Genomic DNA, 11,576 nt, shown 5'->3' on the forward strand with positions numbered 1-11,576 from the left:
AGATGTAGAGAATGGACTTGAGGACACAGGGAGGATGAAGGGTAAGCTGGGACGAAGCGAGAGAGTGGCCTGGACTAATATATACTACCAAATGTGAAATAGATAGCTATTGGGAAGCAGCCGCACAGCACAGGGAGATCAGCTCGGTGCTTTGTGATCACCAGGAGGGGTGGGATAGGGAGGGTGGGAGGGAGAAGCAAGAGGGAGGAGATATGGGGATATATGTATATGTATAGCTGATTCACTTTGTTATAAAGCAGAAACTAACACACCATTGTAAAGCAATTATACTCCAATTAAGATATTTAAAAAAAAAAAGAAATAGACTTCTTCTCTTAGGTTCTTTGGTTTCAAACATCATCAGTATGCTGACAATAATTTCTTTTTCTCTCAAACCCTTACCCAGCCCCAGAGCTCCTGTATCCAATATCTATTTGACCTTTATACTTAAGCATGTAATAATAAACTTAAAAGTTACCCCTTGTACAGGGCTTAAATTGTGCCAGATATTAATCCATTTCAACTGTGCACACATTCCATGAAGTAGATTAACTCCACATCCCCACTTTTCAGATGATAAAATGGAGGCACAGAGAGATTAATACCTTACCTAAGATCAAATTCTTAGTAAGTCAAAAGTAGTAAATGAGAAACAAAGACATTGATACGCTAGACAAAAATATGTGCTAGTTTTTTTGAGTGAGGACAATATCTGGCTAGACAGTAGGTTTATCGAGGGCCTGTTCATCGGTGATTATTTTTTATGACCATTGTTTTCATGTTCAGCTTTGTAACTCTGGCCATTCGATAATAAATACATGAGAAATGAAGATTCTCTGCAGCAACTTTATCACATAATATTTTGGATTAAATGAGATAACACTAATATATATTAGGATTTTGACATATCTTAAGTGTCCAAAAGTGTGAGTGTGTGTGTGTATCCATTTGAAAGGATATATACCAATGTTAATAGAGATTATCTCTCATTGATTTATATTTTTTAAAGTTAACATTTTATTTTATTTTTTTAATGAAAATATAGTTGATTTACAAAGTTGTGTTAGTTTCAGATGTACTGCAAAGTAGTGATTCAGTTATACATATATATATTCTTTTTCATAAAAGTTAACATTTTAAATGCTAATTTTTACATGTATTACTCATTTTTCTTATTCATAGTTAATATGTTTTATTATAAAAAAGTGAGACAATATAAAAGGGAGAAGATGCATAATTCTGTCAATATTTCAGTGTGTGTCTATTCTTCCACATTATTTTGAATGCTTATTCGTTCATGTTTGTTTTTCACAAAAATAGGATTATACGGTGTATACTAATTGATCGATGAAAAATCCATGCAGTTTTGGAAGCTGCAATGTATATGTATATAGGTTATAATCAGATGGATGAGTCTGTGAGTGAAAAGAAGGCCTGATGTATCTATACATTCTATTGGTCAATGTTTTCAGGAATATTTGACCAAGGTAAAGTGTCATTTTTGAATTAATTTCAGACGCTGCAGGTTCATCCAACATCTAGTCCTAACCAACTTCTCCCTTGCTGCCTCTACTATAGAGGCTGTGAAAGCTGAATACTGTTTTTTTCCAGCCTTCTTTACACTAGAAGTGGCCTTGGTGTGTTTTGCCCGTTGAGATGTAAGGAGAAATCTGTTGGCACTATCTTTTTCCCTTTGACCTTCTTCCAGCCCTGATCACAGATTGTCCAGAGCTGCAATAGTCATAATGTGATCACAGTTTAAGACCATGAGAAAAAAGAAAAGAGAATCACAGAAATTCTGGCTCTGATAATGGTCAAGCCTCTGAACCAATGTCAACAGCCCCAATCTCCAAATTTCTCATTACAGGAGCAAAATAAGCATTTGTTTAAGCCACTGTTGGTTGGATTTTCTGCTACTTTTAACCAAATAGCTCCCTTAACTGATGTTACTATAAAAAGTTAACAAATTTATCTTACTCTAGAACTTTTAAAGTCACTTAATTCCAGGGGACATCACTGTTCAGAGTTTGCCATTATACTGGAGCTGGCTTTTATATTATAGTCTGACCTTTACAGGTCTCTTGTTTATAGCAGGTAGGGATGCCCATGTGGCTTGAAAAATAAAACTAAACCCATGGCCTTTAGTTCATGTGTTTCTAGCAGCTGAATGTGGTTTGCCTGCAGGAATGAAAATTCCCCAGAAATGTTAATTGATTCAGTTTGACAGTGCTTGCCACATAATAAATCAATACCATGATGTTTTTGTGAACTACTGATAAAGATGGTGGTATAGGGAAGAATCTGGTAGTTATAGGATAGGTATGGTTGTTTTGATTGTTTTGTTTTGTATTTAATGAAATTCAGGAAGATTGAGACTCCTTTCTCCTGATTGAGACCCTCATATATATATGGACCTACACATTTTAGTTATCTATTGCTATATAAGAAATTATCTCAAAACATAGTGGTTTAAAATAAAAAGAATTGACTATCTGTCATGGTTTCTGTGGATCTGGAATTCAGATGAGGACAGCTTGTCTCGGCTCTACTTGTCTGGGGCCTCAGCTGGAGACTTAAATTCTGGGAGTTGAAATCACCTAAGGCTCTTTTACTCACAAGTCTGGAGGTTGGTGCTGGCCGTGGTGGAGGCCTGGCTGCGGTTGTCAGCTGCAGCCCCACACAGAGCCTCTCCATATGACTGGGGCTTCCTCACAACATGGTAGATAGGTTCCCAGGGTGGGTATCCAGAGAGAGAGCCAAGGGGAAGCTGTGTTGCCTTTTATAATCTAGCCTCAGTGTGACACAGTGTCACATCTGCCACCTTACATTGGGTGAGGCAATTACAAAGGTCCACTCAGATTCAAGGGAAAGGGACATAAACCCCCTCCCTTGACTATACACCTCTCAGTGGAGGCATGTCAAGGTCACATTATAAGAAGAGCAAGTGGGTTGAAATATGTATAATATATATATATGTTCTTTATGGATAACAGTATGGAGGTTCCTCAAAAAAAAATAAATAGAACTACCATAAGATCCAGCAATCCCACTTATATGTATATGTCCAAAGGAAATGAAATCAGGATCTCGAAGAGATATCTGCACTCCCAAATTCTTTGCAACATTATTCACAGTAGCCAAGATATAAAAACAACCCAAGTTTCCGTCAAGGGATAAAGATGATGTGGTATAGACATACAATGGAATATTGTTCAGCCATGAAAAGAAGGAAATCCTGCCATTTGTGACAACACAGACGGGCCTTGAGAACCGTGAGCTGTGTGAAATAAGTCAGAGAAAGACAAATACTGTATGATATCATTTATATGTGGAATCAGAAGAAGCCAAATTCATTAAAAAAGAGAGTAGAGTGGTAGTTACCAGGGGCTGGGAGGTGGGGAAAATGGAGAAATGTTAGTCAAGGGTACAAAATTTTGGTTATGAGTAAGTTTGGGGTATCTAATGTATAACATGGTGATTATAGTTAATAATACTGTATTATATACTTGAAAATTGCTAAGAAAATAGATCTTAAATGTTCCCACCACAAATAAAGAAATGGTAATTATGTGAGGTGATGGAGGAATTAGCTAGCACTATGAAGGTAGCCATTTTGCAATATATGTATAGCAAATCAACATGCTGTACACCTTAAACTTACCCAATGTTATATGTCAGTTATAACACATGTATAACTTAAACTTACAAAATGTTACATGTCAAATACATCTCAATAAGCTGGAAAAGAAAAACTCTCCGTGAACAAAATGAGTTTACTATATGTATATTCCATGACTTTCACATTTATTTCTACATTGAGCATTTTTGTCATGGACTTTTTTATCCTTTGTGTGAGTAATTTACTTGTGTATTACTTGGGGGACTATTTGTCTTAAAAATTGTTTCTTTTTTGTTAGGTTTTTGACCATCCCCTTCCTTATCCTGAAATCTAAGCTCAGAAGAAATCAGCAATTTTAATGGGAGGGCATGAAGAGATACAATTTCCTTAAGAACACTTGGATAACTCTTTGTCTTTTATTAAACACTATACATGCCATGTAAGCCTGTCTTTGCTGCTTCTCCTTTTTCATATTGGTCATTCACTAAGCATAAAAAGACATCTAATATTTAAGATCCAGCTTGCTAATAAAGATAAAACTGGCAGGTTTCCCCCCTCCTCTCCACGGTGTGTCCCACCAGTGGCACACAAAGCAATTACAACTCACCAGTTAGGCCTTTCCTGTGTGATAGCGTCAGCAATTTTGCTCAGGGCTTCTTTTTTGGATGAACAATGGCAGAAATAATGGCCTAATTCACTAAAAACAAAAACAAAAACCCATCCCTGTCACTTTCTCCAAATCAATGCAATTTTTAAAATTAAAGTATAGTTGATTTACAATGTTGTGTTAATTTCTGCTGTACAGCAAAGTGATTCATTTATATATATATATATATATATATTCTTTTTCATATTCTTTTCTATTATGGTTTATCCCAAGATATTGAATATAGTTCCCTGTGCTATATAGTACAACCTTGTTGTTTATCCATTCTATATGTAATAGTTTGTATCTATTAATCCCAAACTCGCAGTCCTTCCCTCCCCCACCCACCTTCCCCCTTGGCAACCACAAGTCTGTTATCTATGTCTGTGAGTCTGCAAAACAATACAATATTAACCCAAGTCCTTCCTAATTAAACCAAGTTCATGAAATTATGCATTTTAATCCAATGAAGATTTTTAACAATATCAAAGTGAAAGAGATTCTTTAGAAAAATATGAAAACTGAAGATTTAATATGAGCTCAGAGGAAAACAAATCCTGATCTGTTTGAATTTCCTGCGTTTTAAATATACAAGTTTTTTTTTTATGGATCCCAGTAAAGTCTTACTTCGTCTTCCAGTGCTGGTGTTAACACAGTTTGACACATCCTCGAGCCTTTCCATGCAATTTGAAGGGAGATGTTTGAAATATCCTGTTACTTCAGGGAACAAAGCAGTCATGGAGATTTCAACACCAATAACAACTAATTCTTACCTCATTCCCTAGAGGGCATTTCAGAACTTCTCTGGGGTTCACTTTATTTTCCAGCTCCCCAACGCAGAAAATTGGACATAATCATCTCTCTCTACATTAAAGGAGCTAGGGAAAAGACCTTTTAACATTTCACCATATCTAAGATAATACAGTAACGATAGACAGTAATGAAATAGAAAACCCCTCTTCATCCCAGGGGCTGGGGAGTGGGCCACAGTGCTTTGCGAACAGAATTCCACTAGAGGGCAGTAAGCCCCGGGGAGGATCACGGCTAATGTGCCCGGGGGTTGGATTAAGAATGTAGCAAAAATGGCAAATGTTTGCGATATAATGTTAAGTGAAAAAAAAAAAAAAAAGAATTCAGATACTCTAAGAATTATGTATGCTTTTGTGGACAAGCATCGCATAGTAGTTAAGAGCTTAATCTTGATCTTATTCGGAATCATCCCTGTCTTCACTTACAAGCCCTGTGTCTTTGGATGAGTTGCTAAAAAACACTTGAGCCTCGGTTTCCTCATCTGTTAAATGGAGACAATTACAGATACCACCTAGGGCTGCTATGAGCATTCAAAGGGATCATATATGTAAAATGTCCAGCATGGTGCCAAGCATACAGTATTGCTCAACGAAAAATGCAGGTTGATGACAATAATGACAAAAAATACTAAAAAGGAGTATAAGACAATTAAAATAATTTTAGTTATTGGACTAAGTTCTTTATAGGTTTATTGAATTGCTTTATCTTATTGAAATTTATATTAGACAGTTTGTGGTGGAATATATTTTTACTTTAAGTGAAATTATGCTCTTAGATAAATATTCTGTTTTTTCTAATATCCTATCTTCAGCACTTTTAAACTTAAGAGTAAAAATTTTTCATGTCGCTACAAAGTGTTATTTTAGTCATTTTAATGTCTGGAATATCATTATCACATTTTTGCTATTTTTTTATACTAATTTTTTTAAATTTTTAATTTATTTTATTTTTGGCTGTGTTGGGACTTTGTTGCTGTGCGTGGACTTTCTCTAGTTGCGGCAAGCAGGGGCTGCTCTTTGTTGTGGTGCGTTGGCTTCTCATTGCAGTGGCTTCTCTTGTTGCGGAGCACAGGCTCTAGGCGTGTGGGCTTCAGTAGTTGTGACACACAGGCTCAGCAGTTGTGGCTCATAGGCTCTAGAGCACAGGCTCAGTAGTTATGGTGCACAGGCTTAGTTGCTCCGCGGCATGTGGGATCTTCCCGGACCAGGGCTTGAACTGTGTCCCCTGCATTGGCAGGCGAATTCTTAACCACTGCACCACTGGGGAAGTCCCACATTTTTGCTGCTTTTAAAAATTTCCTAACTGAATCATCTGTCAACATCCCAAGGGAAAAAAATGTAATAATATATAGATAATTTGTCTTCTAAGCCTTTTAAATATTATTCCTCATGACTTCTGTAGCCTCAGGGATGGTACAGTATATTTCTCTTAGAATTTTCAGTGTAAAAATTTTTTATCTGATGGAAAATAGAAATATTTAATAGATTGTACCTATGCCAATTACTCATCACAAAATGATTCTTCAAATATGAGTTCCAATAATCATTTAGGAGTTTCTTTACAAAGTAACTATATGTTACAGAGGCAAATAGGGCAGAGTAACTTAAGGCTAAAATATTCCATCACTGACAGTGAACGGTCATTCAGAAATAAAGATTTAATGCCTCAGAAATTATGGTGAGTCAAATTGGAAATATTTAATTTATAAAGCTTTGATTTATATATTGTTCACTGTTCCTAGCCTTTTAAAAGTAGCTGACTCACCACCAGTCATCATGTGAAAAAGATCAAATAAAGGCTAACCCCAGGCTAGCCCCAGGCAATAGCTGTCATCTCAGACAGCTAGATTTGCCTCGATTGTAACCACCGTTCCTACATCATGTCCGTCACCAGTGTCACCAAGATGACCACCATCTCCCATCACCAACATCAGCACCATCACCAACATCTCCACCATCACCATTACTTCCTCTGCCTTGACTAACTCATTGTACACTTTTTTTAAATCTCCCTACTTACTTGATCCCACATGTTTAGTTAATAGAGAGGAGGGAAATTGGCTAGGGATTTCCTTTTCATAGTTGTATTCTAACTTCAGGTTTAAATTACAATATATTCTTATGAAACTAATGATGACAGGTAGTCACCTCCATATCCAAACCAGGATGGAGTCTTAGAACATCAGGCTCCTGATGACCACTAAGAAACACCATTAGATCAGAAAGCTGAGGTACTGTCCTCCAACATACTTGCCCATCACAAATGTACTGCGATGGATTCCAAGGAAAGTTCTCAGGACCAGGGTATACTCCGGAAAACAAGGGCCTCCATAAGTATCAAGGAGAAAAATAAACAGTGTAAATAAAACATGACAGCTGCTTCAACTTACTTAGTCTCTGATCCCTGCCCTTTTGGTGGCCCTGACCTACACAGAGCTGGGCTTCCAGGGTATCAATGAGCTTGACCAGTTTAGTAAGAACAATAATTTGCTGAGTTATAGGATTTGGCTCAATATTCTAGATGTAAAAGACATTGCATACAGTGGTTCCTAAACCTGGCTGATAATAAGAACCACTTGATGAAGGCTAATTTTTTGTTTCTATAAAACAAGTTCTAAACTGACAAAGGATTAATCTCCAAAATTTACAAGCAGCTCATCCAGCTCAATAACAAAGAAACAAACAACCCAATCCAAAAATGAGCAGAAGACCTAAATAGACATTTCTCCAAAGAAGACATACAGATTGCCAACAAACACATGAAAGAATGCTCAACATCATTAATCATTAGAGAAATGCAAATCAAAACTACAATGAGATATCATCTCACACCAGTCAGAATGGCCATCATCAAAAAATCTAGAAACAATAAATGCTAGAGAGGGTGTGGAGAAAAAGGAACACTCTTGCACTGTTGGTGGGAATGTGAATTGATACAGCCACTATGGAGAACAGTATGGAGGTTCCTTAAAAAACTAAAAATACATATGACCCAGCAATCCCACTACTGGAACTTTGTGACCACCTAGAGAGGTGGGATAGGGAGGGTGGGAGGGAGGGAAACACAAGAGGGAAGAGATATGGGAACATATGTATAACTGATTCACTTTGTTATAAAGCAGAAACTAACACACCATTGTAAAGCAATTATAGTCCAATAAAGATGTTAAAAATAAAAAACCAAGTTCTAGAAGCTTGGGATTCTATCATTCAAAGACTCCTCCAGGTGATTCTGATAATTCTCTATGCTTGAGCACCACAGGATACAGATGGCAGTTTCAGCTCTTCAACAATCCTGACATCACAGAACTCCCCGATCTGAGTATTCTTAGGCTGATGACAATAGAACAGCTGTGAGACCACACCAGGAAATAAGTGCCTGAGAGCCTGAGGTGGAATCCCTGGCTTCTCCTCGCTCAGCTCTGGCCCCACCAGGCAGGGAACTCAATCTACAATAGATGATAACGGGATGCCTGCAGGCCTTAGGAAAGTGTTGGGACAAGAAATCTTTTATCATCCAGCCCCAGTTTTCTACTGACCAAGAAGATATGGTAGCTTTTATTGGAGCTCCAGAGCTATGCAAAGGAGGCCCAGGGGTCAAGGGCTTCAAAGGTTTCTAATCTAGTAGGATGATCTGCTCTGTTTCACAGCCTGAAAGACTCTCACCCAGAAACTACCCTGGACGACTCCATTTAAAACCTTAATATAATCACAAAGACTTTGGGAGTTAGGAATAGGCCAAGGTCATATATCCAAACAAAATTATAATTCAAAAAGATACATGCACCCCTATGTTCATAGCAGCACTATTCATAATAGCCAAGACATGGAAGCAACTTAAATGTCCGTCGACAGATGAATGGATAAAGACGTGGTACATATATACAATGGAATATTACTCAGCCATAAAAAAAGAATGGAATAATGCCATTTGGAGTAACATGGATGGACCTAGAGATTATCATAGTGAGTGAAGTAAGTCAGAAAGAGAAAGACAAATATCATACTATGTCACTTACATGTGGAATCTAAAATAGGACACAAATGAACTTATCTATGAAACAGAAACAGACTCACAGACATAGAGAATAGACTGGTTGTTGCCAAGGGGGGCGGGGAGGGGAGGGATGGATTCGGAGTTTGGGATTAGCAGATGCAAACTATTATATAGGGAATGGATAAACAACAAGGTCATAGCACAGGGAACTATATTCAGTATCCTGTAACAATGGAAAAGAATATGTATATATATATACACACACATATATATGCATATACACACACACACATATATATATATATATCTGAATAATTTTGCTGTACACCTGAAACTAACACAACATTGTAAATCAACTATACTTCAATTTTTATAAAATCATAAAAAGAAAAGGCCAAGGTGATGTAAGAATCTGATATATCCTTTCCCAGTTCTAAATCTAAATGGGGACACTTTGGCAACAAACTTCACTTAAGACTGCCCCCACCACCATACAAAGACTTGCCTACTTGTATCCTCAAAAAGAAGGGCTATGTCCCCTCCTCACCATTGTCTTCCTCCATCATATATTCCAGCTACTGCCTCTTTGATCAGCAAGGAAATCATCCCTCCCCATGGCCAACCGCACAATCTCTGACTCTAGCATCCTCATTATATTTTTATTCTGTAGGATACCACTCAAAGATCTCAAAACATTCATCCATCTTCCCACTTCCCACCCTCTATAAACCATTTACCTAATAGAGCACAACATTTGGGTTCAGAGTTGCTGAACAGAACTGAAGTTGCTGAAGTTGCTCAGTTGCTAAACAGCGGCTGAGACAGAACTCCTGGAGTTAAAGGCTGATCGAGTTACCATGACATTTGGATACAATTCTCCACCCAGAATGTGGCCTTCCACAATAATTAGGAGCCAGTCTGTGCCAAGATGCCATACCTACAGTTCACGAAGGCCTGCATGCCAGAGAGGTATAGAGAAACTCAAAGTGGTAGCTTTCATCTGACTCTCTTCCCACTGCTACTACCCCCACCTCTGACGAAGACCAGAGGACCTCTGCTGGGAACACTCCTGGATAACAGAAATAGTCTGCCTGTTATGTGTATTCCAGAATCCCCCTTCCACATGCCTGCACTGAAATTCCACTCTTCTCTGCTGGCCACAAAATCCCTATCTCACTTCATACCCCAGAGTCAAGACCCACTGAACCAAGACTGAAAAGATGCAGTGGGCTCCCAAGAATATCAAAGCTTGAACCAGTGCTTGGTTCACTAGGAAGGGAGGGGCTGCCAGAATAATCACGGAATTCTGCGTTTCACCTTTGAAATGGAATATACCAGACCATGTAAAGCCAAATGAACGGAGGGAATCAAAGGAAACACATCTGGGAATTCCCTGGTGGCCCAGTGGTTAGGACTCTGTGCTTTCACTGCAGAGGGCCCAGTTTCAATCCCTGGTCAGGGAAATAAGATCCTGCAAGCCACGCAGTGTGGTCAAAAACAAAAACAAAACAAAAACACACATAAGAAAACACATCCCATGCCAGTCCTTTAAGTGGATCTGACTTACCTACATATTGCCCTACAGAGAGCAAAGGAATGCACACGAGTGCCCACAGCCTATCCCAAGATTTGCCCCTAATGTCCCTCATATACCTGCTCATATTTCCTTAGATCCTCGTCTTTGGTTTTGGATTCTCATTCAATTACATTGAGTACCATACCGTGTCCTTCCATTGTCCCCACGCACAACACACTGGCCTTCATCTGTCAGGTCAGAGAGATTTAAACAAGTTGGAAGGGGCTCAGTCTCCTAAGCTTTTCCACTATGGGTAGGAAGTTGAAAATACAGAATTTTAAGACTATGCTTAGTATGTGAGCAAGGTTCTTTCTGTTCAGTTTAATACCTTAGATTCAGTATAGCTTTGTACTATGTCTGACTTTGGATTCCAGGAAAGGCCCAAACCACAAAGAATCTAACTTCCTCATATCCAGGAAGGCTGAGCTCTCTTATGGCAGCAATTGACACCATCTATGTTCTTCTGTTAATGTGGATCCAGCATGTAGGTAGGGACTTGGCAGAGTGACAGAGGATATGTTTGTCCAGGGGCAAAAATAATTTATTAAGACGATGTAAGAGAGACAGCTATTCCTTGAATTAATGATAAAGAAGCTATCTGGGGGTTTTATTAGTAGAATTATTTTAAATGTGATTTGGGTGTTTTCTGGCTTTTCAGAGGATGACCTTTGAATTCAGCCTCAAATCCTGAAGCAGAAAGTAACCTTACAGTAAACTTTCAAAGACTTCTGAGCTTCATGCCTGGGTTTAATTATCTCTCCCCAGGTGGGAACTTTGGCAAAGTTACAGAAGTGCTACTGCCCTGCCAGCAAGCTGACCATTCCTGTAGAGACTAATAAGTCATTTTTGATCTGGCTAGAACTCTCATCACACTTTACCATAATTGATCCATGGAAAGCAAATTAATAGCATAAGTAGGAAGGTAAGTC

Source organism: Neophocaena asiaeorientalis, unplaced genomic scaffold (assembly GCF_003031525.2).
Source record: "Neophocaena asiaeorientalis asiaeorientalis breed wild unplaced genomic scaffold, Neophocaena_asiaeorientalis_V1.1 scaffold33, whole genome shotgun sequence".
Lineage (NCBI taxonomy): Eukaryota > Metazoa > Chordata > Mammalia > Artiodactyla > Phocoenidae > Neophocaena > Neophocaena asiaeorientalis.